The following is a 9474-nucleotide window of genomic DNA, read 5'->3' as shown; positions in this document are numbered from 1 at the left end:
CTTCCTCCCGCCCTCCCTCCCTCCTCCCTCCTTTCTTTCTTTTTTCTGTTTCTTTCTGTGCCGAAAATAAAGGAGAGAGGAATTCAGGAAAAGAAAAGAGCACAGGTGTGTGAACTCTGGACTACAAGGTAGGACACTGAGTTCTTTCCACCACCCACTATGCACAGACCTCTGATTGCTATTAAGATCTGTGCTCAGTTTTCCCAACTCTTAGGGCTATGATAATTTACCTAACTTGCAAGAATGTTACAGAACCAAATGGACAGGCACCAGAGGTGGAGGGCAGAGAGGCGGTGTTCTACTTGTCATTGTGTACAGAAGGCGAACCTGTCCTGAGCTGCTTAAGTACTTCTGACTGAGCCTGAGTTTTCTGTCCGAATGTGGTTAGCAGGTGGGGAAATGAGGGCCTTCAGCTGTGGGCAACATTGCTGATGGAGGCAGAGGAAATAGTACAGAAACTATTTTATACAAATAATTTCTCTAGAATTGGAATATTTCACTACTGAATAAGGAAGAAATATCATACCTTTTCTTAATAAGATGTCTGTTCTTTAGTTAGTCAAAGAATGATACACACAGCCCTCTCCCTCTTTCTTCAGTGGATAGAGCGTCGGCCTGTGGACTCAAGGGTCCCAGGTTTGATTCCAGTCAAGGGCATGTACCTTGGTTCCGGGCACATCCCCAGTAGTGGGTGTGCAGGAGGCAGCTGATCGATGTTTCTCTCTCATCGATATTTATAACTCTCTATCCCTCTCCCTTCCTCTCTGTAAAAAATCAACAAAATATATTTTTAAAAAAAGAAAAAAAAGATGTAGATTTGAATTAAAAAAAAAAAGAATGATACACACAAAGAAGGGAAAATTCATAAGATTTTATAAAATGACGAAAGGCCTGGTGTGTGAAATTCATGCACAGGTAGAGTCCCTAGGCCTGGCTGGCAATAAGGGCTGATCTGTGGGGCGACCAGCAGGGCAGTCAGGGGGCCCCCACTGGCACATGCCTTGACTGGCCTGGTGCCGCCACTCGCTGGCCCCACCCCTTGCCACCAGTTGCCTCCCTCTGAGGGACGACTGGTGGGGTGATGGGGGGGGCCCTCTTGTACCCACCTTGGCTGCCCTGGGGCCTGAGGGATGGGGGCAGCTCCTGCATTGAGCGTCTGCCCCCCAGTGGTCAATGCGCACCATAGGGGCTGGTCATTCCACTGTTTGGTCGATTTCCATATTATGCTTTTATTATATAGGATTATCTAAATTCAGAAAAGATCACTATTTTAGGTCTGTATCTCAAGAACCACATAACATACCAAATTCAGCTGTCCTATCAAATGTACCATAAGCCTTAAAAATAAATGTCTTAATACACTTATGAGATTGGCTATAATCATAAAGATAGATAATGGCAAGTGTAGGTGAGGATGTGGAGAAATTGGAACCATCAGACACTGCTGGTGGAAATGTAAAATGGTGCAGCCACTTTGGAAAACAATCTGACAGTTCCTCCAAAGGTTAAACATAAGAGTTCCATATGGATTACCCAGGGAATCCATTGCTATATATGTACCCAAGAGAAACAAAAACATGTCCACACAAAAACATGTATGTAAATGTTCATAGCAGAACTATTGTAATAGTCAAAAAGTGGAAACAACCCAAATGCCCATGTCACAAGGTGGATTGACCTTCAAAACACTGTGCTAAGTGAAAGAAGGCAGCCATAAAAGACCACATATTATATGGCCCCATTTATACAAAATGTCCAGAATAGGAACATTTATAAAGTAGAAAGTTTATTAGTAGTAGCCAGGAGTTGGGGGTTGTGGGGGGTGGGGGGGGGCAGTGACTGCTAATGGGCATGGGGTTTCTTTGAGGAGGACGAATGGTTACACAACCCTGTGAATCTACCGAATATCCCTGAATTGCATGTATGTGAATTATATCTCAGTAAAGCTGTTTTTAAAGAAAGGAATAAATGTTTTATGAGTGGTTTTAATTAACCAAACTAACAGGAAGGGATGACAAAACATGATATGCCAATTATGCCCAATACTTTCCCGCGACCCACGGTGTTTAACACCGTCTGAAAATGATGGCCTTCCTTCTCTTTAGGTGGACATTTCATCTACTATTGGAGTTATATATTTTGTGCTTAAAATGTATTAAAAGAGCACTTTCAAGGATACCTTGGGAGGTTTTTCTTGAGAGCCTGGATTGGCTGTAGTAAGTCAGCTGAGCCATGAAGAGTTAGGTCAGACAGGACTAACTGGCAGGCCTCTGGCTTTATCTGACACACAGCTGGTTCATGTGATGAACACTGTTTTTAAAAGTTGGATTTTTTCAGCCCTAGACAGTTTGGCTCGGGGGATAGAGCGTTGGCCTGTGGACCAAAGGGTCCTGGGTTCAATTCCAGTCAAGGGCAGTTCATACCTTGGTTGCAAGCTCCTCCCGGCCCAGGCCCTGGTCAGGGCTCATGCAGGAAGCAACCAATCGATGTGTTTCTCTCACTTTGATGTTTCTCTCTGTCTTTCCCTCTCTCTTCCACTCTCCCTAAAAATCAACAGAAAAATATCCTTAGGTGAGGGTTAACAACAACAAAAAACATTGATTTTTTTCACATTAAAAAAATCCAGATATTTGGCTTTTTTGGAAAAATCAGAAATCTAAAAGCCTGGATCCACGTTTTAGCAGGGTGGCAATCTTCCCTACAGGGGGTAAGTGTTCTGTAGTTTGCTACAGTCCCTATCATTCCCTAATCATTCTACCTGACTGACTCACTGATGTCACCTGCCTGGAACCTGTAGTTGGGACCTTAGTATTGTATGACTATAACCTGTGATTCTGAATTTTCCATCATCAGAGATTCCTTTCATAGGAAACATGTATTATCATCACACAGAACACAGAGTGGGAAACTGAACTAGAGGGGACCCTTGAGTGAGAAACAGAACCATTTTGGTGACATCATAGGTAGCGTGTACTCCTGATGAGGAACAGAGAATCTGTCTGTGCTGCACAGGATGTCTTATGGCCCAGACAAAAGACTAGAAAATAAGCTTTATTTATCATGTGTCTCTTATGTGCTGAGCACTATTTATTAGATTATATTTATTAGATTATTTCATTTAATTCTCACAGTGATCCTACTGGGCAGGATACTATCTCTCTTTTACAAATAATGCTAAGGTGGCTCAGAGACATCAGTGAGGTTTCCAAGGTCACACAGTATAAAAGAGCAACAATATTGATCCAGTTCTGACTCTGAAGGTAAAGTTTTCTGCACTAAGCCACATGACCTCCCAGTTATTAGCCTTGCTAATAAAATGAACACTGATCACATTTTCCCCCTAAGCATACCTCATATTTTCATGGGAATCCTGACACAAGTTTATAGCCTTGCTTTCAAGGTTTTAGAATAGGATCCATACATGTTGTGGAAATAAAATTTGGAAAAAGTTTCATGAAACAATACCTACCATTATTGTGATGGGATTCTGATTCTTTTCCCCTTAAAATCATAAATTTACTTCCAAACCCACCAATGGGCCCTGCCATTAGCAAAAACTGCACTGGAGTTACAGTAAATAAGCCCCGTTTACCATCAGGGGTGACATCCACCCTAACTGACAAGTGCCGGGGCTGCAGGACTGAAGGGAAGAGCAGGTCGGAGAGGTGCCCAGCACCCAGAGCTCCCCAGCACACCCACAAGGCTGGTGCCAAGGCTGTGGAACTGCCCAGAGAAAGGCTCTGAAGAAAGGAGAGTGCCACGCTCTGCCAGGGAGACCTCAGATAAAGCCTAGCATTCCAGGCCAGAGATCCAGGAAATGCAAAGAAGATGCCTGCGAATCCTGAGGCCTGGGAGAGAAATCCTAGCCAACCTGATAAATACCTTTCTCACTCAGGTGAGGCTCTTCCCAACTCAGATTTGCCAGTGGAGAGGTGGATCCATTGGGAAGTCGGCCTCATATCCCAAGGGTCCAGGCCTTTTTGTTTAAAACAACAACAACAAAACACTGAGCACCCCAAATGGCTTGTGGAGCTAAACAGAAGGGGACTGCCATCTGAACCTGTTGTTCAGATTAAAAAATAAAAAATAAATCAACAACAACAAAAACATGTAGGCTTTTCCTGAACGGTTGTTATTGATCCTTGTTCTAGGTTTCTTTTTGACTTTCAAAGACAGAAATAAGGGAGTAGGAAGGTGATAGCAGGATTTAGTATAGTAACGTAAGCACTACCAGCAAATCAATCCTTACATTCGGAAATGAACTCTGCCTTAGAAACAGTCATGGGATTTGACCAGTGATTTTGCTTCTAGGAAATATTTAGAAAATAATCATCAGAAATAAGTAAAAAACACGAAGATCTGAATATTAATTGCAGCATTGTCTATATAATGTGAAAACAACCTAGATGTCCAATGAAAGGGGCTTGGTTAAATAAATTTTGGTCCATCCTTATTCTAGGTTACTATTATGCCACTATCAAATTGTTATGAATAATAAATTTAATGCCCATGTAATATTCATAATATTTTATTGTGACTATTTCAGAAGGATACACTGGTTAAAAAAAAGTGTATAGGTGAATCCAAAAAATATTAAAAATATTAGAAGAATATATTTAAAAATATTAATAGTAGCCTGGCCAGCATACTCAGTGGTTGAGCGTCCACCTATGAACCAGGTCACAGTTTGATTCCCGGTCAGAGCACATGCCCGGGTTGTGTGCTTGATCCCCAGTAGCTGGTGTGCAGGAGGCAGCCAATCAATGAATCTCTCTCGTCATTGATATTTCTATCTCTCTCCCTCTCCCTTACTCTCTGAAATCAATAAATATATTAAAAATATTAATAATATTCATTTATGGTGAAAGGTAATCATTTTCTCCCTATACTCTTCAATATTTCCCCAGTTTTGTACAATCAATTTATATTATTTTTAAAATTAGAATAAAAAAACTCTAAATTTTTTGTTTGTGTAGCTACAGGACTTGACTAAACATCTCTCTTGCACTAAAAAAAACTGAATTTATTGGGGTGACATTGGTTAGTGAAATGATATAGGTTTCAGGTGTACAATTCTATATAAAAATTCAAAATTTTAAGAGAAGAAATTAGTTAATAAAAGACTCAAAGATTCAGATCATTTTTAAAAATTCAGACTTCATTACTCTAGAAACTCTTCCCTACAAGGAAATATACAACATCTATAAAGATCATGCATATTTATTCTAGCCCTAAAGTCGCCAAAGCATCTCCAAGGTGACTGCCCTGATAACACAAATCATAATCAGGTAACTGTCTACTTGAGAACTCGTACCTCTCATCTCTACTGATGTGTCTTCCTTAGTAGCTATTCCTTCTTTCCCCATAATTGGGTCCTGAATCATCATCTCTTTACTTCTGGGCTCTAGTAGGGCCTCAGTGGCCAACTCCCTGTGGAGTTTTAACCTTTGTCTCTATGTAAATGACCCTAAGATTCCCTTTCAGTCTTAGGCTCTATCCTGGACCCCAACACTTACCAGTTTCTCTGGCTCACCCGTTTGCTCTCTAAACCACACCTCTTTCCAATTTCCTTCCTTGCCAACTTCTTACACTGGCTCCAGTTCTAGGGGTCTGATTCCCCTGCTTTTCTCTCACATCAAATTCTATAACATCTATGTCACCCTACTTTTGAATCACTTTACTTTTTTCGCATTTTACTGCCCCCAACTCTATTCTGCCATTTATTATTTGGTGGATTAGAGTGGAGGTTTTGGAACTAGACATCCATGGGTTTAAATCCTGGCCCTGGCACTAGCTAGAAGTGACACCTTGGGCAAAGTGAATTAACCTCTCTGAGCCTTAGCTGCTTCTGTAAAATGTATAGCACCCTTTCAAAGGGGGAGCTGTGAGTTTAAAATAGCTCATAACAGAGCTGAGCCTCGTATGTAAATCGCTTCAAATACTGTAAATGATCAACCGATTGTTGGCTGTTTATTTTAGGTTACTTTTTAAAATTGGCATTAATTTTTTTCCTAATGAAACAAAGGCCACTGCTTAAAAACTTCCCATTTAATTACAATATTGTCTTCCAAGTTAATGACAGTATCTTCACCAGCCTTCAGGGCCCTCCCTAATAAGGCAAATTTCTCTCTTGCCTGCCCTCCCCGCTGTTTTCCTAATTTCCAATCAAACTGGACCTTGTACTGTCCTATCTTCAAGCCTCTGGTCACACTTTCTTTTGGTTGTAGTGTCCTCGCGCCTTCTCTCCCGCCTGTGACCCTTCCCATCCTTGCTGCTAAAATCCAACCTGTCCTTTAAAACCTTCCCAAACTTTATTAATTCTCAACTTGATGAGCTTTCTTTCATTTTTGAATTCTGTTGCTCTTGGTTGTTCCTTTTAATGGCTTTTATAGTGTTACAAATATAACAGCAATATACTAGTATGTATTTTATAACCTATCTAAATATATTACAAATTATGTTGTCTTACTCATCTTTGTTTCTCTAGCTTTCACCCATCATAGGTACTTAATAAATGTTAGGGGAATGTGAAGGTCATGTTCAATTTTCTGTACACACCTATCACATTGTTGATATTGTTTTAATACCCTATGTCCATAATTCCCTTCCCTTCATGGATTAATTACATTCTAGAATGCTGACTTAAGCAGCATGGAGCAAAACATATGGTCATGTTATCATTTTTGTTGGTCAAAATCAGTTGATACTGGCAACTTCATGTGGTTTAATTCTGTTTGGGTTGGCCCCTATCCCGATGTCTTTGAGCAACGTTTTTATGATCAGCTGTTGTAACAAATTTTCTTTTTTTGCTTTTTACCGTGTGAGGTTCAGAAGCTTGTAAACACATTTGTTTTAACTCACGTATATTATGAAAAATCTTTAAAGTCAAAACAATAATGCCAAATTTCTAAATGGCTGTATTTGTGTGGCAACAAAGTTGCTTTTTGAGGTTAACACATATTTTCCCCTACATATTACCAAATATCACAAAAGTTTATAAACTCCTCCCAAATATTATTATCCTTGTGTAGATATTTACTTTGACACCAAAAACATGGCTTATTGAATTCAATGAATTCACTCTAAGTTTTAGATTTAGATGAGAGCAGTTTGGATAGGCATGAAAGGACTCCAGATGTAGTGTGGGGGACATGGACTCCCGTGTGAGGCTAGGAGTGCCCACACAGGGGAAGTAAAGCAGGCCAACCTGCAAGGCCCAGGAAGGGCCTACTCCCCTGTCCCACGGTCACTCCCACTCATTGCTGTGGTTCCTAGTACCATCACTTTCCCTCTCTCCCTCCTCCCCCTCCTCTACCCCTTTTTCTCTCAACAATAGTTCCAGCTCCACAAACACAGAGCTTAAAGCACCTCATTCATGGGATTTATACTTGCCAAGTGGCTTTGGGGAACAAGCTTTTCTCAAGCCCAGACATCAAAAGGCAGTCATTTAAGCACTTGAGGGAGAAATAGTAACTGAGGAAATTCATTATCTCATCCCAAGCAGAAAAATGGATTTTGTGAGGCTATCTCTATGGTTTCCTGCCTTTTAAAAGACAGTCTCTTGCCCAGCCAGCATGGTTCAATGGTTGAGTTTCAACCTATGAACCAGGAGGTCTCAGTTTGATTTCTGGTTAGGGCATATGCAGGCTCCATCCCCAGTGGGGGACATGCAGGAGGCAGCCGATCAATGATGATTCTCTCTCATCATTGATATTTATATCTCTTTCTCCCCTTCTCCCTTCCTCTCTGAAATCAATAAACACACACACACACATATACACACATACAGTCTCTTGACTGTCTTTTTTTACCTTTCCTAAAGAAATGTAAAGTTTTTGCAGACAGAAACTATATCAGAGGCTGGCATATCATCTTCAAAAACTATGTGTTTATTAGTGACAATTGGAAGACTCAAAGAACATTTTTATGTGGCTATAAATTCTTCAGTGACTAAAACTGAACTTCGTATCTTTTTCAAAGGGATTTTTGGGTGGAGCAAAAATAATACAGATGAGATTAGAAGAGGAACTACTAGAGCAATGGAAGGAAAGGATGCCAGAAAGGGGAAAGGGGAAGGCTGAAGAAGTGGAAGCCAGTGCCAAAGTGGAAACTCAGAAATGCTCCCTGAGTCTTTCTAACATCTGAGAAAGGTACCTGAGGGAGTTGATGGATCTTAATTGCAAGGGTTAGATGCTATGTACATCCAGAAAGACTTATAAGAAAGAATTTACATGACAATCTCCAAAAGCTGAAAGATTTGGAGAGAACCCAAGGCAGAAAACCTGCATTTTTCTAAAGAGAGATGCCAATCACATCATAGCTTAGAACTACAAGACTCAAGGACAGCTGAGCGGAGCAAAGTCAGCCTCCGAAGGAAGGAAAGCTACTGTCTTACTCATTAGCCAATATTCCAGCTCCGTTAACATATTCTAAGTCTTAAATGAGCTACTATAGACACATATTAGTGTCACAAGCCTTAGGTTAACATTTCAGTTGTAGGTGAGAAATAACTGATGTTTAGACACCTGAAGGAGCTCTTTCAGATGAAACTTTCGCTTACTTAGAAAAATCCTAAATTCAATTCAATCGCTTTCCCTTCCTCTCTTCTCTCCCTTTCTATTCATTGTCTCAGAAATTAAAACACACACACACACACACACACACACACACACACACACACACACACACACACACACAACCAGGTATTCGGAAGATGGTAAAAGTAAGGGCAACATGGAGCTTCCATTATCAGAGTGAGAAGGCAGTGTTGTTCAGGCTGTAAGTGTCCATAGGTGGGGGGCCGAGATGGGAGGGCAATCGGAAACTAATATTTACTGGGCATTTGCCATGTGCTAGGCACCATTACTATTCTCAAAGCAAGTCCTTGCAGTGGGTGCTACTTTACTATTTTACAGAAGAGGAAAGTAAGATTGCCTAGGGCCCTAGGCTAACCCAGTTAGGCCCCCTGGCTCCAAAGCCCTTTTCATGATGCCCTGCATGATGTCTCCTTCTAGTCCTTACTTTGGCACTAAAAAACAATATTGACAGCCCTGCCCAGTTTGGCCCAGTTTGGCTCAGTGGATAGAGTGTCGGTTTATGGACTGAAGGGTCCTGGGTTTGATTCAGGTCAAGGGGATGCAGGCTCCAACCATTGTAGGCTGGTTCCCTGCCCTGGTTGGGGCCCATGTGGGAGGCAACCAATTGATATGTCTCTCTCACATCGCAATGTTTCTGTCTCTCTCTCTCTCGCCCCCTCCCTTCCACTCTCTTTAAAAAGCAATTGAGCCAAAACCGGTTTGGCTCAGTGGATAGAGCGTCAGCCTGCGGACTGAAAGATCCCAGGTTCTATTCCGGTCAAGAGCATGTACCTGGGTTGCGGGCATATCCCCAGTAGGGGGTGTGCAGGAGGCAGCTGATTGGTGTTTCTCTCTCATTGATGTTTCTAACTCTCTATCCCTCTCCCTTCCTCTCTTT

This window comes from Myotis davidii, unplaced genomic scaffold (genome assembly GCF_000327345.1).
Source record: "Myotis davidii unplaced genomic scaffold, ASM32734v1 scaffold119, whole genome shotgun sequence".
Taxonomy (NCBI): Eukaryota; Metazoa; Chordata; class Mammalia; order Chiroptera; family Vespertilionidae; genus Myotis; species Myotis davidii.
Note: the sequence above shows the minus strand (reverse complement) of the source record.